This window comes from Perna viridis, chromosome 1, assembly GCF_037379345.1.
Source record: "Perna viridis isolate PV_CMFRI_1.1 ecotype Kerala chromosome 1, ASM3737934v1, whole genome shotgun sequence".
Taxonomy (NCBI): Eukaryota; Metazoa; Mollusca; class Bivalvia; order Mytilida; family Mytilidae; genus Perna; species Perna viridis.
The window spans coordinates 5,350,185-5,375,235 of NC_142445.1; the positions used below are offsets into that span (position 1 = coordinate 5,350,185).

Consider the following 25,051-nt stretch of genomic DNA (forward strand, 5'->3'; position numbering starts at 1 on the left):
AAAGAAATGCTCTCTTTTATACGAATTTCTTAGTCAAACATTGAATAATACTAATTAAAAAAAAATACACATATGTAAAATTACAGATTTTGTCGTCTTAACACTTTTATCATGCAAGTTGATTTCAAGTAGAGGTACCATCATTTATGAATCCCGCTGAATATCAATACCAAGGTATGCCCGTTTCCTTGTTAGGTAATATCATTCAGTTGGTGACCGATTAATTATACTGCTGGTACTTCTGATGATATTTTAATTCCTTAATATGTCCTGAGCTAAATTTCTTCAATTTAAGTTCTTCAAGTGGTCATCCCATTTCATCTGTATGGTGTATCTTAAGGTACATGTATTACATGTAGAGAATCTGATGTATTATTGAATTTTTTATGTCTTGGTATGCTGTTTCAAATAATTGTCGATCTAAACATTAAAGAAAAGTGTGAATTGAAGCCTTATAAGACTAGTTTAACTCCAACGCCGACATGCGCTTGTCCATAGTCAGGAGAAATTGGTCATTAATTTGTGTTTGTTTCGTTATTGTTATTTTACATTTTAGTTAACTGTGAAGAATTGTCATCATGCTGTTATAGTGGGTTTTATTATTTCTGTTTTCTGGGCCTCTCAGAGCTTTCTCAAAGGTATATTTACACTTGTTGAAGACCTTTTTGGTGCTGTATTCTTTAGGTTATACGCTGGCGCATAGTCGCGTATACAATATCCGTTCATGATTCTATTATGAAATTTAAATAAAATGAAAAAAAAAATCAAAATGAGAAAAGTTTCCCCCAGTGGTGATTAAAAACCCAATAACCATATAGGGGTCATCGTACAGAGCGACTTGAATTATTTGTCTGACAACATTAGCGTAAAACAAAGAGGTGAGACGAGTTTGTTACGCAGTATGCTTTCTTATCTAGTAAACGCAAGAATGACAATATATGGTGTAATGAATATGTTAAAAATTAATGAAAAGCATGTTTGAAAATTTGCTTTACTTGTACATTGGACCTACTTTGATTGATATGTACTGGACAGAATTTAACACAGTAATACATATATTGACAGCAAAAATAAAAAAAGTTAAAAATTCGAAGCAAAATAAAGCACAATTATTGTATACATATGTGGTTTCGATATTTAGCCAAACAAACTATATCGACTACTAAACTTTCTATTTTACTTACAAAATCGCTCAATACCGTAAAAATCTGATTATAAGATTTTTTTGTATAAAAGCTTAAGAAAATGGTGTCATTAACTATTTTGAAGTGCTTACAACGTGCTTGAAGTGCTTGATAAATTACATGCCTATGGTTTGATTTTTATAACTTTATTTACTACACTTCCACATAATCTCATAAACCAAAAATTCATATATCTTATCAAATGGTCATTTAACATATCGGGATGTGAATATATTTGTTCGAATTATTTGAATTACTTTTTTTTAGGAACGAAAAACATAGAAAACTTTGTTAATTTGTTCTTCTGTTGATTTGCCAGCAGCTCTCGCATTATTGTTAGACAGCATTTTCCTACGCATTGGTGAAATCATTCATCGTCAAGTTATTGTAATTCCATGGATGGGGACTAATTGTGCACCAGGAATTGTGGACCTCTTTCTGTACTATCGCAATATAAATGGTCTGCGTAGTTTTGGCAAGCACTGGCATAACGTATGACTTGTGATATGAAAACTCCACAGCAGGTACTAAAGGGATGTTGCCAGAGATAAAAGGATGAAAAGACATTTTGGAATGAAAAGTCATCGCATTTGTCGTAATTTTTAGTCAATAGTTTTCCTTTACCATTGAGCTATAAGTGTAGATCAAAATATGAGGCTGACATCAAGTGTCTGTAGTATCTTTTACCTCAAGTTCTATGGAGTAGATGCGATGTATCAAATCCCCGAAATGAGGTTTGTTTAAAGATAATATGTCATCTATATAGCGGAAACTGAGATTCAAAGATCTAGCTAAACAATATTCTTTCTTTCGGATCATATCAGCTATAAAGTCAGCCTCATAAGAGTGAAGGAATAGGTCAGCAAGTAGAGGAGCATAATTTGTTACCATCGGATTGCCGACTGTTTGTTGAAAAACGCGTCCACCACACTGGACAAATACGTTGTCGATTAAAAATTCCAGCATTATGTAAAAACATCTTTTTCTGTATATTTGGAAAATGATTTGGAATTATTTCTTACAAAGTATGAGGAATCTCTACCAAGAACTATATATTTGTATCTAGATGTACCATCTTTTTTGGAAAACAACGATGTGTAATGTTTTTAAGTCGTGATTTTAATAAATAATAAATTCTCCCCAAACTCAATTATTGACATTTAATTAACTTATTTATTTTCCTGATATTGTAATTAAAGTACAGTGTTAAACAATACAGACACTGATAATTACAAATCATATGCAACTGTAATTTTGTATTAGACAACATAACGAGCCTAATTTTACCAATTTGCACAATTAATATTATTGTACAAGTACACGAAACCGCCACTTTGCAAGCGATATCGATCGTGATTTGGTAGATTTAGGATGGGCGATGAAAGTATAGTTCTCTCCTTAACAGTAAGGCCTACAATTACGTAGAAGTATGTAGACTGAAAAGGCAAGTTACGTAAGTTTTCTTGCATCTTGTTTAGAATAATAACTTCTACCATAGGCTGTATCTGAAATTCATATGGAATGTTACTTGTTACTATTGAATTAGAAAATTACATATACAATGCATTTATAGTTTTCTCTCGAATAATTATGTCTTGTTTAACCAGAACCATAGTTGAACGGCTAAATATTTCGGAAAATTAAACATATAAATACATACAATTGCATGTAACTTTATTTCTTTTCAAATACAAAGAAATGAGAATGTTTTACAAGTGAATTTATTGCAACCTATAATAAAATTCAGTTGGTTATTTATGATACAAGATAAATACTACAACACTATACTTATAATATTTGGTGTAATTAGACTGATTCTTAATCCTTTAAACATTTGCATACTAACATTTTACTCAATAAAATCCGAATTTTGCCTTTTATGAACCTTTTGTTTTATTTTGATATTACTGTTAAGGTAAAAGATGTGAAAAAATGGTGGAGATGAAAAACCAGGAAGAAATATATGTATAACCAATGATGTATGTCTAGGTGTCTAGATTAACTTGTGTGTCCGAGCCGTGCATCAGAATTTAATCTTTAGCATCGAAATTGGAGTATTTACAGATGAAGAATAATTCTAAAATGAAATGTACAATCTATAAGAAAATTATTTGACCAGAATAACTGAAATAAATAAAGCAAAATATTTATCAGAAAGTTACAAAATACGAAAATAGTAAAAATCTTCAATACATTAAATGGACAAAATTGGAAAGGCAATTTCTTATTAGAAACGTTAGATACAATACAATAGTTACAAACCACGTATGTATTCAAAAATAAATATAACGTCATATATAGTCATAACTCAATAATGATTACCTACAAAGAAAGATAATTCTAACTAACATTCGCGACTATCGACGATGATGAAGAGTAAACATACAGAGAACTGAAATTGGAATATAAAAGTAAAAAGCGAGCACAATTGATAAAATCCATCCCGGACACAGTGTGTCCCTGCAGGGAAATATCGTCCCTGACATTAAGTTATTAACAACAATTTGTAAAATATCATCAATTGTCTCATGAGAAAAAAATAAAAGAAGAATTTGAGTATACCATAAAAAAACTTTGCTATCCTTTCCCACTTACTTTGAATGTGTTGTGTAAATGCACCTTTATTTGAAGTAATTCATTCCGGTAGTATCTATTGACACATAGAAGAATGGAGAACTAACGTGAATTTCAATCATCAAATATCATATTTTGCCATAATAAGGGTATCAGGAGTTCCATGAACTAATACATCAAAATTTATCCCTAATTCCAAACCCAAATCCTAATTCACTGTTATTATCATCGTGATTATTGGTGTCACATCGGTGAACAGTGTTATGGTACTCCTAAATAGAGACAGAGTAAAACCACTGACATATTGGCGTATTTAATTAATCGCTTGATTTCTTTATTGATAATTGGGCCCATTCAATTCCCAACTTCAAACGATCCCATGTCTCAAGCATATCTTGAAAATGACTTTTTCTCTCAGAATAAGAATTTAATCCAAAAGAAATGCTCTCTTTTATACGAATTTCTTAGTCAAACATTGAATAATACTAATTAAAAAAAAATACACATATGTAAAATTACAGATTTTGTCGTCTTAACACTTTTATCATGCAAGTTGATTTCAAGTAGAGGTACCATCATTTATGAATCCCGCTGAATATCAATACCAAGGTATGCCCGTTTCCTTGTTAGGTAATATCATTCAGTTGGTGACCGATTAATTATACTGCTGGTACTTCTGATGATATTTTAATTCCTTAATATGTCCTGAGCTAAATTTCTTCAATTTAAGTTCTTCAAGTGGTCATCCCATTTCATCTGTATGGTGTATCTTAAGGTACATGTATTACATGTAGAGAATCTGATGTATTATTGAATTTTTTATGTCTTGGTATGCTGTTTCAAATAATTGTCGATCTAAACATTAAAGAAAAGTGTGAATTGAAGCCTTATAAGACTAGTTTAACTCCAACGCCGACATGCGCTTGTCCATAGTCAGGAGAAATTGGTCATTAATTTGTGTTTGTTTCGTTATTGTTATTTTACATTTTAGTTAACTGTGAAGAATTGTCATCATGCTGTTATAGTGGGTTTTATTATTTCTGTTTTCTGGGCCTCTCAGAGCTTTCTCAAAGGTATATTTACACTTGTTGAAGACCTTTTTGGTGCTGTATTCTTTAGGTTATACGCTGGCGCATAGTCGCGTATACAATATCCGTTCATGATTCTATTATGAAATTTAAATAAAATGAAAAAAAAAATCAAAATGAGAAAAGTTTCCCCCAGTGGTGATTAAAAACCCAATAACCATATAGGGGTCATCGTACAGAGCGACTTGAATTATTTGTCTGACAACATTAGCGTAAAACAAAGAGGTGAGACGAGTTTGTTACGCAGTATGCTTTCTTATCTAGTAAACGCAAGAATGACAATATATGGTGTAATGAATATGTTAAAAATTAATGAAAAGCATGTTTGAAAATTTGCTTTACTTGTACATTGGACCTACTTTGATTGATATGTACTGGACAGAATTTAACACAGTAATACATATATTGACAGCAAAAATAAAAAAAGTTAAAAATTCGAAGCAAAATAAAGCACAATTATTGTATACATATGTGGTTTCGATATTTAGCCAAACAAACTATATCGACTACTAAACTTTCTATTTTACTTACAAAATCGCTCAATACCGTAAAAATCTGATTATAAGATTTTTTTGTATAAAAGCTTAAGAAAATGGTGTCATTAACTATTTTGAAGTGCTTACAACGTGCTTGAAGTGCTTGATAAATTACATGCCTATGGTTTGATTTTTATAACTTTATTTACTACACTTCCACATAATCTCATAAACCAAAAATTCATATATCTTATCAAATGGTCATTTAACATATCGGGATGTGAATATATTTGTTCGAATTATTTGAATTACTTTTTTTTAGGAACGAAAAACATAGAAAACTTTGTTAATTTGTTCTTCTGTTGATTTGCCAGCAGCTCTCGCATTATTGTTAGACAGCATTTTCCTACGCATTGGTGAAATCATTCATCGTCAAGTTATTGTAATTCCATGGATGGGGACTAATTGTGCACCAGGAATTGTGGACCTCTTTCTGTACTATCGCAATATAAATGGTCTGCGTAGTTTTGGCAAGCACTGGCATAACGTATGACTTGTGATATGAAAACTCCACCGCAGGTACTAAAGGGATGTTGCCAGAGATAAAAGGATGAAAAGACATTTTGGAATGAAAAGTCATCGCATTTGTCGTAATTTTTAGTCAATAGTTTTCCTTTACCATTGAGCTATAAGTGTAGATCAAAATATGAGGCTGACATCAAGTGTCTGTAGTATCTTTTACCTCAAGTTCTATGGAGTAGATGCGATGTATCAAATCCCCGAAATGAGGTTTGTTTAAAGATAATATGTCATCTATATAGCGGAAACTGAGATTCAAAGATCTAGCTAAACAATATTCTTTCTTTCGGATCATATCAGCTATAAAGTCAGCCTCATAAGAGTGAAGGAATAGGTCAGCAAGTAGAGGAGCATAATTTGTTACCATCGGATTGCCGACTGTTTGTTGAAAAACGCGTCCACCACACTGGACAAATACGTTGTCGATTAAAAATTCCAGCATTATGTAAAAACATCTTTTTCTGTATATTTGGAAAATGATTTGGAATTATTTCTTACAAAGTATGAGGAATCTCTACCAAGAACTATATATTTGTATCTAGATGTACCATCTTTTTTGGAAAACAACGATGTGTAATGTTTTTAAGTCGTGATTTTAATAAATAATAAATTCTCCCCAAACTCAATTATTGACATTTAATTAACTTATTTATTTTCCTGATATTGTAATTAAAGTACAGTGTTAAACAATACAGACACTGATAATTACAAATCATATGCAACTGTAATTTTGTATTAGACAACATAACGAGCCTAATTTTACCAATTTGCACAATTAATATTATTGTACAAGTACACGAAACCGCCACTTTGCAAGCGATATCGATCGTGATTTGGTAGATTTAGGATGGGCGATGAAAGTATAGTTCTCTCCTTAACAGTAAGGCCTACAATTACGTAGAAGTATGTAGACTGAAAAGGCAAGTTACGTAAGTTTTCTTGCATCTTGTTTAGAATAATAACTTCTACCATAGGCTGTGTCTGAAATTCATATGGAATGTTACTTGTTACTATTGAATTAGAAAATTACATATACAATGCATTTATAGTTTTCTCTCGAATAATTATGTCTTGTTTAACCAGAACCATAGTTGAACGGCTAAATATTTCGGAAAATTAAACATATAAATACATACAATTGCATGTAACTTTATTTCTTTTCAAATACAAAGAAATGAGAATGTTTTACAAGTGAATTTATTGCAACCTATAATAAAATTCAGTTGGTTATTTATGATACAAGATAAATACTACAACACTATACTTATAATATTTGGTGTAATTAGACTGATTCTTAATCCTTTAAACATTTGCATACTAACATTTTACTCAATAAAATCCGAATTTTGCCTTTTATGAACCTTTTTTTTTATTTTGATATTACTGTTAAGGTAAAAGATGTGAAAAAATGGTGGAGATGAAAAACCAGGAAGAAATATATGTATAACCAATGATGTATGTCTAGGTGTCTAGATTAACTTGTGTGTCCGAGCCGTGCATCAGAATTTAATCTTTAGCATCGAAATTGGAGTATTTACAGATGAAGAATAATTCTAAAATGAAATGTACAATCTATAAGAAAATTATTTGACCAGAATAACTGAAATAAATAAAGCAAAATATTTATCAGAAAGTTACAAAATACGAAAATAGTAAAAATCTTCAATACATTAAATGGACAAAATTGGAAAGGCAATTTCTTATTAGAAACGTTAGATACAATACAATAGTTACAAACCACGTATGTATTCAAAAATAAATATAACGTCATATATAGTCATAACTCAATAATGATTACCTACAAAGAAAGATAATTCTAACTAACATTCGCGACTATCGACGATGATGAAGAGTAAACATACAGAGAACTGAAATGGGAATATAAAAGTAAAAAGCGAGCACAATTGATAAAATCCATCCCGGACACAGTGTGTCCCTGCAGGGAAATATCGTCCCTGACATTAAGTTATTAACAACAATTTGTAAAATATCATCAATTGTCTCATGAGAAAAAAATAAAAGAAGAATTTGAGTATACCATAAAAAAACTTTGCTATCCTTTCCCACTTACTTTGAATGTGTTGTGTAAATGCACCTTTATTTGAAGTAATTCATTCCGGTAGTATCTATTGACACATAGAAGAATGGAGAACTAACGTGAATTTCAATCATCAAATATCATATTTTGCCATAATAAGGGTATCAGGAGTTCCATGAACTAATACATCAAAATTTATCCCTAATTCCAAACCCAAATCCTAATTCACTGTTATTATCATCGTGATTATTGGTGTCACATCGGTGAACAGTGTTATGGTACTCCTAAATAGAGACAGAGTAAAACCACTGACATATTGGCGTATTTAATTAATCGCTTGATTTCTTTATTGATAATTGGGCCCATTCAATTCCCAACTTCAAACGATCCCATGTCTCAAGCATATCTTGAAAATGACTTTTTCTCTCAGAATAAGAATTTAATCCAAAAGAAATGCTCTCTTTTATACGAATTTCTTAGTCAAACATTGAATAATACTAATTAAAAAAAATACACATATGTAAAATTACAGATTTTGTCGTCTTAACACTTTTATCATGCAAGTTGATTTCAAGTAGAGGTACCATCATTTATGAATCCCGCTGAATATCAATACCAAGGTATGCCCGTTTCCTTGTTAGGTAATATCATTCAGTTGGTGACCGATTAATTATACTGCTGGTACTTCTGATGATATTTTAATTCCTTAATATGTCCTGAGCTAAATTTCTTCAATTTAAGTTCTTCAAGTGGTCATCCCATTTCATCTGTATGGTGTATCTTAAGGTACATGTATTACATGTAGAGAATCTGATGTATTATTGAATTTTTTATGTCTTGGTATGCTGTTTCAAATAATTGTCGATCTAAACATTAAAGAAAAGTGTGAATTGAAGCCTTATAAGACTAGTTTAACTCCAACGCCGACATGCGCTTGTCCATAGTCAGGAGAAATTGGTCATTAATTTGTGTTTGTTTCGTTATTGTTATTTTACATTTTAGTTAACTGTGAAGAATTGTCATCATGCTGTTATAGTGGGTTTTATTATTTCTGTTTTCTGGGCCTCTCAGAGCTTTCTCAAAGGTATATTTACACTTGTTGAAGACCTTTTTGGTGCTGTATTCTTTAGGTTATACGCTGGCGCATAGTCGCGTATACAATATCCGTTCATGATTCTATTATGAAATTTAAATAAAATGAAAAAAAAAATCAAAATGAGAAAAGTTTCCCCCAGTGGTGATTAAAAACCCAATAACCATATAGGGGTCATCGTACAGAGCGACTTGAATTATTTGTCTGACAACATTAGCGTAAAACAAAGAGGTGAGACGAGTTTGTTACGCAGTATGCTTTCTTATCTAGTAAACGCAAGAATGACAATATATGGTGTAATGAATATGTTAAAAATTAATGAAAAGCATGTTTGAAAATTTGCTTTACTTGTACATTGGACCTACTTTGATTGATATGTACTGGACAGAATTTAACACAGTAATACATATATTGACAGCAAAAATAAAAAAAGTTAAAAATTCGAAGCAAAATAAAGCACAATTATTGTATACATATGTGGTTTCGATATTTAGCCAAACAAACTATATCGACTACTAAACTTTCTATTTTACTTACAAAATCGCTCAATACCGTAAAAATCTGATTATAAGATTTTTTTGTATAAAAGCTTAAGAAAATGGTGTCATTAACTATTTTGAAGTGCTTACAACGTGCTTGAAGTGCTTGATAAATTACATGCCTATGGTTTGATTTTTATAACTTTATTTACTACACTTCCACATAATCTCATAAACCAAAAATTCATATATCTTATCAAATGGTCATTTAACATATCGGGATGTGAATATATTTGTTCGAATTATTTGAATTACTTTTTTTTAGGAACGAAAAACATAGAAAACTTTGTTAATTTGTTCTTCTGTTGATTTGCCAGCAGCTCTCGCATTATTGTTAGACAGCATTTTCCTACGCATTGGTGAAATCATTCATCGTCAAGTTATTGTAATTCCATGGATGGGGACTAATTGTGCACCAGGAATTGTGGACCTCTTTCTGTACTATTGCAATATAAATGGTCTGCGTAGTTTTGGCAAGCACTGGCATAACGTATGACTTGTGATATGAAAACTCCACCGCAGGTACTAAAGGGATGTTGCCAGAGATAAAAGGATGAAAAGACATTTTGGAATGAAAAGTCATCGCATTTGTCGTAATTTTTAGTCAATAGTTTTCCTTTACCATTGAGCTATAAGTGTAGATCAAAATATGAGGCTGACATCAAGTGTCTGTAGTATCTTTTACCTCAAGTTCTATGGAGTAGATGCGATGTATCAAATCCCCGAAATGAGGTTTGTTTAAAGATAATATGTCATCTATATAGCGGAAACTGAGATTCAAAGATCTAGCTAAACAATATTCTTTCTTTCGGATCATATCAGCTATAAAGTCAGCCTCATAAGAGTGAAGGAATAGGTCAGCAAGTAGAGGAGCATAATTTGTTACCATCGGATTGCCGACTGTTTGTTGAAAAACGCGTCCACCACACTGGACAAATACGTTGTCGATTAAAAATTCCAGCATTATGTAAAAACATCTTTTTCTGTATATTTGGAAAATGATTTGGAATTATTTCTTACAAAGTATGAGGAATCTCTACCAAGAACTATATATTTGTATCTAGATGTACCATCTTTTTTGGAAAACAACGATGTGTAATGTTTTTAAGTCGTGATTTTAATAAATAATAAATTCTCCCCAAACTCAATTATTGACATTTAATTAACTTATTTATTTTCCTGATATTGTAATTAAAGTACAGTGTTAAACAATACAGACACTGATAATTACAAATCATATGCAACTGTAATTTTGTATTAGACAACATAACGAGCCTAATTTTACCAATTTGCACAATTAATATTATTGTACAAGTACACGAAACCGCCACTTTGCAAGCGATATCGATCGTGATTTGGTAGATTTAGGATGGGCGATGAAAGTATAGTTCTCTCCTTAACAGTAAGGCCTACAATTACGTAGAAGTATGTAGACTGAAAAGGCAAGTTACGTAAGTTTTCTTGCATCTTGTTTAGAATAATAACTTCTACCATAGGCTGTGTCTGAAATTCATATGGAATGTTACTTGTTACTATTGAATTAGAAAATTACATATACAATGCATTTATAGTTTTCTCTCGAATAATTATGTCTTGTTTAACCAGAACCATAGTTGAACGGCTAAATATTTCGGAAAATTAAACATATAAATACATACAATTGCATGTAACTTTATTTCTTTTCAAATACAAAGAAATGAGAATGTTTTACAAGTGAATTTATTGCAACCTATAATAAAATTCAGTTGGTTATTTATGATACAAGATAAATACTACAACACTATACTTATAATATTTGGTGTAATTAGACTGATTCTTAATCCTTTAAACATTTGCATACTAACATTTTACTCAATAAAATCCGAATTTTGCCTTTTATGAACCTTTTTTTTTATTTTGATATTACTGTTAAGGTAAAAGATGTGAAAAAATGGTGGAGATGAAAAACCAGGAAGAAATATATGTATAACCAATGATGTATGTCTAGGTGTCTAGATTAACTTGTGTGTCCGAGCCGTGCATCAGAATTTAATCTTTAGCATCGAAATTGGAGTATTTACAGATGAAGAATAATTCTAAAATGAAATGTACAATCTATAAGAAAATTATTTGACCAGAATAACTGAAATAAATAAAGCAAAATATTTATCAGAAAGTTACAAAATACGAAAATAGTAAAAATCTTCAATACATTAAATGGACAAAATTGGAAAGGCAATTTCTTATTAGAAACGTTAGATACAATACAATAGTTACAAACCACGTATGTATTCAAAAATAAATATAACGTCATATATAGTCATAACTCAATAATGATTACCTACAAAGAAAGATAATTCTAACTAACATTCGCGACTATCGACGATGATGAAGAGTAAACATACAGAGAACTGAAATGGGAATATAAAAGTAAAAAGCGAGCACAATTGATAAAATCCATCCCGGACACAGTGTGTCCCTGCAGGGAAATATCGTCCCTGACATTAAGTTATTAACAACAATTTGTAAAATATCATCAATTGTCTCATGAGAAAAAAATAAAAGAAGAATTTGAGTATACCATAAAAAAACTTTGCTATCCTTTCCCACTTACTTTGAATGTGTTGTGTAAATGCACCTTTATTTGAAGTAATTCATTCCGGTAGTATCTATTGACACATAGAAGAATGGAGAACTAACGTGAATTTCAATCATCAAATATCATATTTTGCCATAATAAGGGTATCAGGAGTTCCATGAACTAATACATCAAAATTTATCCCTAATTCCAAACCCAAATCCTAATTCACTGTTATTATCATCGTGATTATTGGTGTCACATCGGTGAACAGTGTTATGGTACTCCTAAATAGAGACAGAGTAAAACCACTGACATATTGGCGTATTTAATTAATCGCTTGATTTCTTTATTGATAATTGGGCCCATTCAATTCCCAACTTCAAACGATCCCATGTCTCAAGCATATCTTGAAAATGACTTTTTCTCTCAGAATAAGAATTTAATCCAAAAGAAATGCTCTCTTTTATACGAATTTCTTAGTCAAACATTGAATAATACTAATTAAAAAAAAATACACATATGTAAAATTACAGATTTTGTCGTCTTAACACTTTTATCATGCAAGTTGATTTCAAGTAGAGGTACCATCATTTATGAATCCCGCTGAATATCAATACCAAGGTATGCCCGTTTCCTTGTTAGGTAATATCATTCAGTTGGTGACCGATTAATTATACTGCTGGTACTTCTGATGATATTTTAATTCCTTAATATGTCCTGAGCTAAATTTCTTCAATTTAAGTTCTTCAAGTGGTCATCCCATTTCATCTGTATGGTGTATCTTAAGGTACATGTATTACATGTAGAGAATCTGATGTATTATTGAATTTTTTATGTCTTGGTATGCTGTTTCAAATAATTGTCGATCTAAACATTAAAGAAAAGTGTGAATTGAAGCCTTATAAGACTAGTTTAACTCCAACGCCGACATGCGCTTGTCCATAGTCAGGAGAAATTGGTCATTAATTTGTGTTTGTTTCGTTATTGTTATTTTACATTTTAGTTAACTGTGAAGAATTGTCATCATGCTGTTATAGTGGGTTTTATTATTTCTGTTTTCTGGGCCTCTCAGAGCTTTCTCAAAGGTATATTTACACTTGTTGAAGACCTTTTTGGTGCTGTATTCTTTAGGTTATACGCTGGCGCATAGTCGCGTATACAATATCCGTTCATGATTCTATTATGAAATTTAAATAAAATGAAAAAAAAAATCAAAATGAGAAAAGTTTCCCCCAGTGGTGATTAAAAACCCAATAACCATATAGGGGTCATCGTACAGAGCGACTTGAATTATTTGTCTGACAACATTAGCGTAAAACAAAGAGGTGAGACGAGTTTGTTACGCAGTATGCTTTCTTATCTAGTAAACGCAAGAATGACAATATATGGTGTAATGAATATGTTAAAAATTAATGAAAAGCATGTTTGAAAATTTGCTTTACTTGTACATTGGACCTACTTTGATTGATATGTACTGGACAGAATTTAACACAGTAATACATATATTGACAGCAAAAATAAAAAAAGTTAAAAATTCGAAGCAAAATAAAGCACAATTATTGTATACATATGTGGTTTCGATATTTAGCCAAACAAACTATATCGACTACTAAACTTTCTATTTTACTTACAAAATCGCTCAATACCGTAAAAATCTGATTATAAGATTTTTTTGTATAAAAGCTTAAGAAAATGGTGTCATTAACTATTTTGAAGTGCTTACAACGTGCTTGAAGTGCTTGATAAATTACATGCCTATGGTTTGATTTTTATAACTTTATTTACTACACTTCCACATAATCTCATAAACCAAAAATTCATATATCTTATCAAATGGTCATTTAACATATCGGGATGTGAATATATTTGTTCGAATTATTTGAATTACTTTTTTTTAGGAACGAAAAACATAGAAAACTTTGTTAATTTGTTCTTCTGTTGATTTGCCAGCAGCTCTCGCATTATTGTTAGACAGCATTTTCCTACGCATTGGTGAAATCATTCATCGTCAAGTTATTGTAATTCCATGGATGGGGACTAATTGTGCACCAGGAATTGTGGACCTCTTTCTGTACTATTGCAATATAAATGGTCTGCGTAGTTTTGGCAAGCACTGGCATAACGTATGACTTGTGATATGAAAACTCCACCGCAGGTACTAAAGGGATGTTGCCAGAGATAAAAGGATGAAAAGACATTTTGGAATGAAAAGTCATCGCATTTGTCGTAATTTTTAGTCAATAGTTTTCCTTTACCATTGAGCTATAAGTGTAGATCAAAATATGAGGCTGACATCAAGTGTCTGTAGTATCTTTTACCTCAAGTTCTATGGAGTAGATGCGATGTATCAAATCCCCGAAATGAGGTTTGTTTAAAGATAATATGTCATCTATATAGCGGAAACTGAGATTCAAAGATCTAGCTAAACAATATTCTTTCTTTCGGATCATATCAGCTATAAAGTCAGCCTCATAAGAGTGAAGGAATAGGTCAGCAAGTAGAGGAGCATAATTTGTTACCATCGGATTGCCGACTGTTTGTTGAAAAACGCGTCCACCACACTGGACAAATACGTTGTCGATTAAAAATTCCAGCATTATGTAAAAACATCTTTTTCTGTATATTTGGAAAATGATTTGGAATTATTTCTTACAAAGTATGAGGAATCTCTACCAAGAACTATATATTTGTATCTAGATGTACCATCTTTTTTGGAAAACAACGATGTGTAATGTTTTTAAGTCGTGATTTTAATAAATAATAAATTCTCCCCAAACTCAATTATTGACATTTAATTAACTTATTTATTTTCCTGATATTGTAATTAAAGTACAGTGTTAAACAATACAGACACTGATAATTACAAATCATATGCAACTGTAATTTTGTATTAGACAACATAACGAGCCTAATTTTACCAATTTGCACAATTAATATTATTGTACAAGTACACGAAACCGCCACTTTGCAAGCGATATCGATCGTGATTTGGTAGATTTAGGATGGGCGATGAAAGTATAGTTCTCTCCTTAACAGTAAGGCCTACAATTACGTAGAAGTATGTAGACTGAAAAGGCAAGTTACGTAAGTTTTCTTGCATCTTGTTTAGAATAATAACTTCTACCATAGGCTGTGTCTGAAATTCATATGGAATGTTACTTGTTACTATTGAATTAGAAAATTACATATACAATGCATTTATAGTTTTCTCTCGAATAATTATGTCTTGTTTAACCAGAACCATAGTTGAACGGCTAAATATTTCGGAAAATTAAACATATAAATACATACAATTGCATGTAACTTTATTTCTTTTCAAATACAAAGAAATGAGAATGTTTTACAAGTGAATTTATTGCAACCTATAATAAAATTCAGTTGGTTATTTATGATACAAGATAAATACTACAACACTATACTTATAATATTTGGTGTAATTAGACTGATTCTTAATCCTTTAAACATTTGCATACTAACATTTTACTCAATAAAATCCGAATTTTGCCTTTTATGAACCTTTTTTTTTATTTTGATATTACTGTTAAGGTAAAAGATGTGAAAAAATGGTGGAGATGAAAAACCAGGAAGAAATATATGTATAACCAATGATGTATGTCTAGGTGTCTAGATTAACTTGTGTGTCCGAGCCGTGCATCAGAATTTAATCTTTAGCATCGAAATTGGAGTATTTACAAATGAAGAATAATTCTAAAATGAAATGTACAATCTATAAGAAAATTATTTGACCAGAATAACTGAAATAAATAAAGCAAAATATTTATCAGAAAGTTACAAAATACGAAAATAGTAAAAATCTTCAATACATTAAATGGACAAAATTGGAAAGGCAATTTCTTATTAGAAACGTTAGATACAATACAATAGTTACAAACCACGTATGTATTCAAAAATAAATATAACGTCATATATAGTCATAACTCAATAATGATTACCTACAAAGAAAGATAATTCTAACTAACATTCGCGACTATCGACGATGATGAAGAGTAAACATACAGAGAACTGAAATGGGAATATAAAAGTAAAAAGCGAGCACAATTGATAAAATCCATCCCGGACACAGTGTGTCCCTGCAGGGAAATATCGTCCCTGACATTAAGTTATTAACAACAATTTGTAAAATATCATCAATTGTCTCATGAGAAAAAAATAAAAGAAGAATTTGAGTATACCATAAAAAAACTTTGCTATCCTTTCCCACTTACTTTGAATGTGTTGTGTAAATGCACCTTTATTTGAAGTAATTCATTCCGGTAGTATCTATTGACACATAGAAGAATGGAGAACTAACGTGAATTTCAATCATCAAATATCATATTTTGCCATAATAAGGGTATCAGGAGTTCCATGAACTAATACATCAAAATTTATCCCTAATTCCAAACCCAAATCCTAATTCACTGTTATTATCATCGTGATTATTGGTGTCACATCGGTGAACAGTGTTATGGTACTCCTAAATAGAGACAGAGTAAAACCACTGACATATTGGCGTATTTAATTAATCGCTTGATTTCTTTATTGATAATTGGGCCCATTCAATTCCCAACTTCAAACGATCCCATGTCTCAAGCATATCTTGAAAATGACTTTTTCTCTCAGAATAAGAATTTAATCCAAAAGAAATGCTCTCTTTTATACGAATTTCTTAGTCAAACATTGAATAATACTAATTAAAAAAAAATACACATATGTAAAATTACAGATTTTGTCGTCTTAACACTTTTATCATGCAAGTTGATTTCAAGTAGAGGTACCATCATTTATGAATCCCGCTGAATATCAATACCAAGGTATGCCCGTTTCCTTGTTAGGTAATATCATTCAGTTGGTGACCGATTAATTATACTGCTGGTACTTCTGATGATATTTTAATTCCTTAATATGTCCTGAGCTAAATTTCTTCAATTTAAGTTCTTCAAGTGGTCATCCCATTTCATCTGTATGGTGTATCTTAAGGTACATGTATTACATGTAGAGAATCTGATGTATTATTGAATTTTTTATGTCTTGGTATGCTGTTTCAAATAATTGTCGATCTAAACATTAAAGAAAAGTGTGAATTGAAGCCTTATAAGACTAGTTTAACTCCAACGCCGACATGCGCTTGTCCATAGTCAGGAGAAATTGGTCATTAATTTGTGTTTGTTTCGTTATTGTTATTTTACATTTTAGTTAACTGTGAAGAATTGTCATCATGCTGTTATAGTGGGTTTTATTATTTCTGTTTTCTGGGCCTCTCAGAGCTTTCTCAAAGGTATATTTACACTTGTTGAAGACCTTTTTGGTGCTGTATTCTTTAGGTTATACGCTGGCGCATAGTCGCGTATACAATATCCGTTCATGATTCTATTATGAAATTTAAATAAAATGAAAAAAAAAATCAAAATGAGAAAAGTTTCCCCCAGTGGTGATTAAAAACCCAATAACCATATAGGGGTCATCGTACAGAGCGACTTGAATTATTTGTCTGACAACATTAGCGTAAAACAAAGAGGTGAGACGAGTTTGTTACGCAGTATGCTTTCTTATCTATGTTAAAAATTAATGAAAAGCATGTTTGAAAATTTGCTTTACTTGTACATTGGACCTACTTTGATTGATATGTACTGGACAGAATTTAACACAGTAATACATATATTGACAGCAAAAATAAAAAAAGTTAAAAATTCGAAGCAAAATAAAGCACAATTATTGTATACATATGTGGTTTCGATATTTAGCCAAACAAACTATATCGACTACTAAACTTTCTATTTTACTTACAAAATCGCTCAATACCGTAAAAATCTGATTATAAGATTTTTTTGTATAAAAGCTTAAGAAAATGGTGTCATTAACTATTTTGAAGTGCTTACAACGTGCTTGAAGTGCTTGATAAATTACATGCCTATGGTTTGATTTTTATAACTTTATTTACTACACTTCCACATAATCTCATAAACCAAAAATTCATATATCTTATCAAATGGTCATTTAACATATCGTGAATATGTGAATATATTTGTTCGAATTATTTGAATTACTTTTTTTTAGGAACGAAAAACATAGAAAACTTTGTTAATTTGTTCTTCTGTTGATTTGCCAGCAGCTCTCGCATTATTGTTAGACAGCATTTTCCTACGCATTGGTGAAATCATTCATCGTCAAGTTATTGTAATTCCATGGATGGGGACTAATTGTGCACCAGGAATTGTGGACCTCTTTCTGTACTCTTACGAATCACATATTATGGCTAATATACATAAAGACCCTTCCAAACAACATTTGATAACATTTTGAAATATTTTGACTACATTTTGGCTCTGAACAACGATGACTTCAATATTTATACTAAAGATATATATCCTGTAACTGTCTTTGGATAAAGCTAATATTGAAAATAAAGAATGTCTGTTTCTTTACCTTAGTATTCAAGTCGATAATGTGAAACTATCCGTTTTTAGATAGGACGTCCCCTTGTCACGATCATGTTTACATATCACCGTTGGTTCGATTTGCTCGTATTTGTATTTTCAACGAAAGGAATTTATATATAACAGAAAAATGGCTACATCAATGTATCCGATATCACAAAGTCGTAAAAACATTCGCATAATTTTTAACCAATACAAAGATCTCATTTTAAATACAGATGCAATTGTAAAGGATCAATACGTGTGGGTTTCTCTCATCCTTTGTTTTTACAGCAATATTCTACACAAAGCACAGACAGCTCGATACTCACCCAAAAAGTTAACAAAACAGTTGATTAGGCTCATTCAAAAACGATATAATTTTGATATTGTTGTCAAATCGTTAAGGATAGCATCTTTTTTTTTTCTTTTTTAACATGATTCGCTGAAAGAGTCTTTACAAAGAAATTAAAACACTATATTAAAAAGCAGTTTTTGGCATGACATTGGTCGCGTCTTCTTTTGTATGACTTATGATATACCGTGGTTTTTGACCCCACATGGGAAAATTTAGGATTGATTTTACATACAATGGGGACATAACATTTTGTAGGTTTAAACAAGCCTGTAGCTGGCATGTCAGTTAACTGCTAATAGCCCTTAGTTTATACATTTGTGTAATCTATATTTAGTTTCTTCATTTCCGTCAGATTTGCGTAATAAAAACTTACATTGGAACTGTTTGTGCCACTATGAAAGTGGCTGGTTTGTTGGTCATTAATATGGTTTTTCCCATTATCCTGACCCAAGTCAGGTAGGATCATTGTTCCGGTTTAACCATGATTTTGCCGGTTAATTTCTTGTTCATCTCCCTTCTCGATACCCGCTTATTAGTTCAGTGATTTTTAAGTCTTTGCGCGATCTACAAATAGGACGGAATGTTTTTTTGTTGATCTTTTGATGTAGGATCATTTATCAATTTTTATTAACAGAGTTATCCTTCTTTGTCTACTTTGTTTTGACATTCTCTAGATATGCGTTCTAAAAGTGAATTAAATCAACCGAGAAGATCCGACTGCTCTTGATTTTGTTGAAATGTAGACAATGCATACTAGTAAAATACTTTAACATGGCCCGTTATCAGTTATCATTGTAAGTGTCTTCTCGTGACACAATTACCGATAAGAAATGTGAAGCAAACAGATGTATGTAGACTTTTACATGTTAATATGTCTTTCTTCATAAAGTAAGGTATGAAATAGAGCTTAAAGTTATAAACAAATGCATGAATCTGTTTATGCTATTTTAATTATTTTATCATTTTATTTAAGTTTGCTGTGAGTTCATGATTTATTAAATCATTCGAAATGTATCAATAATCTGTTTTATTATATCATAAAACTACATCGTAAAACTTGTAGACTTCTCTATCTGTTTTATTAACATGCATCTGGATATATATTATATATCAGCCAATTTTATGTTATAAATGGGAAATTCATATTTGTTTGGGAGGGGAACTACTCAAAACGGCATGTAAGTTATATTTTCGTATGACAACTACTGTCTTGTTTGTTATGGATAATCTTTTGATTTCATTTTCAGGAAAAAGACAATCTTCAGCTGTTGTTTTTAAAGCATGCGATAAAGGGTTAACAATAAGATGCCGAAATTCACTTCCTGAAACTGAGTACATTGGCAGGTTCGCTTCGAATATGATAGGTAATCAAATTATACGTCGATTGTAATCATATCGAAACTAGTAATAAATCTGAAATTAATTTACATACAAGACTTGGAAATCATGGAAGAAAAAGTTTTATAAAAAAGGAATAAAAAATCATAAGATTAAAAAGTATGACATATACATATAATTTATACATATGAAATAACATGTCCAATGTTAAGATGCATGCCATGTTCTTTCCCTTCAGTACTTGCGTATGGAATGTTCATATCACAAATCATACGTTATGCCAGAGCTTGCCGAGACTACGCAGACTTCTAGAATTCTAACAAAAAGGCTTCTGGAGCAGGGTTATGATGCTACAAGATTGAAGTCATCACTAAAGAAGTTTTATAGTCGTCATCATGAATTCGTGGATCGTTATGGTGTATCTATCTGCACCATGAAAACTGATTTATTCAACGGACCATAGTTTTCCTTTCCTCGTTTGTCTACACCAGACTTAACTTTTTATGAGCAACTCGGTGAGTGTTTCTAGAAAAGAAGAGGACGCTTACCCTACCGGTGCACCTGGTCCATGCTCCCAGTTTTTAGTGGAGTCCGAGTTGCTCATTTGCTTTTGTTACTTTGTATGTATGATTTTAGTTACTTTATGTTCTTTGTTGTGTATGTCTGTTTTCCATGTTTGGTCTTTGTCCCTGGATTACATTCTTTTGATTACCGCTATAACCTTGGTTCCCTTGATTACTACTTGATTACTCTTTAACTTACAAACTTAAAAAATCTATGTCCAAGGGTTATTTTTACTGATTGATGATAAATAGATGGTCCATTGTAATGAAAAAGGGATTTTTAATGCATTTATAAACCAGTTTTTTTTAAAGTTATATCTGATCTTAAAACTAAACATGTTCTTAAAATTGTATTAAGAAAACACTTTATAAATGCTCAGTTCAAAATTAAAATGGCAGTGTTATTTATAGTTTATTTTGTTTAATATCGCCGGAAATTATAAAATAGAATTGGCAACTTTACAATTGCATCTGTAATTGTTCCCCTAATGATGATATTACATAAACTATAAAAAAAAATTATAATTGACCGTTCCGAAAACTTCTAAAAAATCATAATGAAATCAGCTTGTTAATGAATGAGTAATCAAGGGAACCAAGGTTTTAGCCGAATCAAACGAATGTAATCCAGGCACAAAGACCAGAAATGGAAAACAGACATACACAACAAAGAAGATATAGTAACTAAAATCATACATACAAAGTAACAAAAGCAAATGAGCAACTCGGAATTCACTGAAAACTGGGAGCATGGGCCAGGTGCACGGTTAGGGTAAGTGTCCTCTGCCTGCTTGGAATATTAGTTATATGAAAGAAAAAAAATTGTAGGAAATCACACAACAGAAATGCCAGATGTTGACAGCAAGCCATCGAATATACTGTTAGCTGTGGCAGCCTTGCTATTAATTGTATCCCTGATGACAGGATTGTTGATCTGTTTACTGCGACACAGAAATATTATTAAAGATGATGAAATCGAATTGCACGACCCTACGTCGGCAGATGAAACGACGCATCTCACGGGACAAAACAACCCGATATAACTTGACTGATCCACGAAACTACAGGGTTAGCCAGTCTTCATAAACAAATGTAACAATGTCTTTTTTTCTTACATGTATCTTGGTTTGAATTAACGACTTTTTAATTAAAAATGACTATCCATTTCCATGTACTAATATCTAAGCTGCCCCGGTGTTTTAAGTTTTATCTAGGATTATAGTTTTACAAGAATGTGTCTGGTAATTCCTTTGTTGATATTATCATCTCTTTAACAACTCTGGAGGTTCTGTTTTTCAATATGAAAGACGAATTTTTTTCTTCTTTTTTTACAATTTTTTCAAGATTTTCAACGAGTGGTTGTCAAGCAAGAAGGCTAACAAAAATTTGACCACAGGTTAATCGATGATTAAATTATTTTCTGCCATTCTATCCAGGTGATAAGAAATGCACGTGACTATTAAACCAATGGGTGGTGATTAAATTTCTGCTAGAATTTTCCTGCCATTTTATATTTCCGAGTTTTCTACAGATTTCACGAGAGAAACTGATTCTCCTCCTATACTTTCATGGATTACAAAATTTCTCCACTCTCGATAATTAAGTTTCAGATTATACCCAATCGCTGAAACACGTGGGTTGAAATCTAGAATGTAACTATCTCGAATGGAGAAATCTTGTAATCCCCTCCAGTCTGAAGGAGAATCTATATTTCTCCCATTTTTAGGCTTCATTCACACCACACGAGGGAGTGATTAAAAATTTGTAATTTCCCGCAACATGCCAGGAAATTAAAATGTTGCGTGAAGACTTCCATGCTTACCACGCTTACCACGCATACCATGTTTACCATGTTTACAGTTGTTATTCATTTTGTTGATAAAATAAAATACTTGTTGATTTACGAATGTTATTATTTTAAAAGATTAACTAATAATAATGATAGCGATATCGATGACGCAACGACTTGATGACTGGAGGGGAGCACCTTGATTTTGGGAGAATTTATACTGTTGTTTAATTTATTTTTTATTCACGGGAGAAACAGATTATTTCTCATTTTTCTCGGGGATTAAAGGATTTCTCCACTATCAATAGTTAAATTTTAGATTTTAAATATCTCGAGTGGAGAAATCCTGTAATCTCCTTGATACAGAAGGCGAATCTATATGTCAAGCCCCCAACTAGTGGAACCTTTTTTTACTTTTAAATAGATGTTTAAAATCAAGTAGATTAGTATTTGACAGAGACAAAATACAACGATAATACGCTTATCTGTTTTTTTTTCGAATAAAAGTATGATTTCGATTCATTAAAAAGCTAAATATATTACCTGCAAACTTTTTTGTAATGATAAATTACTAAAAGAATCAATAACGAAAACAAAATCTAAGAGGATCACAATTTAATAAATTTTATCATGGTCAAGGATATGTTCACAACTGACTTTTGTAATAACTTTTTTCTTAATAATCATTTATAGGTTATGCACATTGAAATAGTTTTAATTCCATTTCATTGCAGAGTTCATGTTCTTTTAACTTGAATATAGATTGTTTTATTATTATTCTTCGTCGAATCCCAGACATTATTAGCATATACGTCAAGTAGAAGTACATACATGCCATTGCAATTGGGGAATATCGATGATGTGAATTCCATGGGTCAAACACGTTCGGGAATACTAACTAACAAGGAAAATCTACATGCTTAAGAAAGACAAAGCAATTGAAATATACACAGAGACGAGCATTCAAACAAAACCGAAAACCATAAGTCTGAGCATTTGCTGATCCTTGCTGCAAGATTCCCCTGTGCTATCTGATAAAGACATATGTGGTATTATGAGAGGAAGGCAATCTATGCAAAATAAGGTAAATATGAACAGATAAAAGAGCAGATAAACTATGAATATCAACTTGGTCATGTTGACACAACTTTTAAAACTTCCGATAACAAATACTTATTCCAATAGTTCCTGTGTGAGTTCCTGTTTTGCTCAACAAAAAACATAGAAATGGTGATGACAATTTCTTATAATGTATGAACATGGAAACTCCATATGGTAGTGCAATTAAAATGGTGACAAATACAGATTATTAGTTGACAGTTGTGAATAATATTAATATTTGAAATGCAGTTTGGTAAACTTTCATACGATATCCAAAACAGTCTGCGAATGTTCCACATTGTACTTTGAGTCAAATCTGCTTTCAATATCTCATATGTATGTTCAGTAATTAAAATCAAGACTTATCTTCCATTAATAGACAGTAAGTTTCATGTTCATAAGTGCATATGTATTTGGCAGTATCTGACAGATTGTTGAGACTCTACTGAAATGTGAATAAATCCAGTTAAGGAATTGTTGTCATTTGTCAGACAAATCTTTTATCTTTTCATGGCACGTCATTCAATTCCAAGATAAAATAATTAAATTTCAACTCATTAGATCTTGATTAAAGAAAAACGGAAGTTAAAAGACATCGATAAACATCTATCATTCATTAGAATGGCAATGTAGTAATCTAGAAAATTCTTACAAAGCAAATATCATTCCTAGCCGTCTGTTACTGCTGACTTAACCTTTAGGTTATCATTGTGCCATAACTTGATTTTGTCCTCTTGCATTTGTTGATGCGTCATTATATTATAATGCCATATGATATTTCACCAAACTATCGTTATATTTTTTTTTTAAATTAAAGCACCAAATTTTGATTTAAAAATCCAAACTTTGTAATAAGACACTTATTTATGCCCGTGTATGAATCAAATGGTATCAGTTTTCTAAATGGAGTGAAAAGTAAAAACTAAAAACGTAAACAATATTTGTTGCGTTTTATACTTTTATAGAGCATAAATTCATTTAAAATTTAATTGACATTGAGTAGTGAGCTTGAACATGTGAACTATAACTGACTTCCTGCTGATTTGATGCAATTACAGACTGGTTACTAAGTAAGTGTTTCCTTGAGGGTGAGTAGATTGATGTTAGCAGTAAACAATGCTTCAACTAATTGATGATATTTGATTTTGTCCAGAGTCTTAACTCCATTCCTACAATATTCTAAAATAAAGTTACTAGTTAATACGCATAAGAATGTTCAAATAAGATTTATTGACCAGAATCTCTTCATTTTATAAATGGTTTCATGCTAGATGAATTATGAAAAAAATACAATGCCTGAATAACAAAGTGTGTTTACTTCTATTTCTTCTTAATGCACACTCAGAAAAAGTTGT

The 25,051-nt window shown here is 31.2% G+C and overlaps 2 long non-coding RNA genes across 2 annotated transcripts; both read left to right on the top strand.

The window, feature by feature from the left end:
* Positions 1 to 15,102: 15,102 nt before the first annotated feature.
* On the top strand, positions 15,103 to 18,634 carry LOC148626979 (uncharacterized). The gene is made up of 3 exons (XR_015919394.1): positions 15,103 to 15,215; positions 15,678 to 17,409; positions 18,189 to 18,634. It is a non-coding gene; the product is annotated as an uncharacterized LOC148626979 (long non-coding RNA).
* Positions 18,635 to 19,719: 1,085 nt separating this feature from the next.
* LOC148626980 (uncharacterized) lies at positions 19,720 to 24,769 on the top strand. The gene is made up of 4 exons (XR_015919393.1): positions 19,720 to 19,798; positions 20,153 to 20,269; positions 21,635 to 23,679; positions 24,755 to 24,769. It is a non-coding gene; the product is annotated as an uncharacterized LOC148626980 (long non-coding RNA).
* Positions 24,770 to 25,051: the final 282 nt, after the last annotated feature.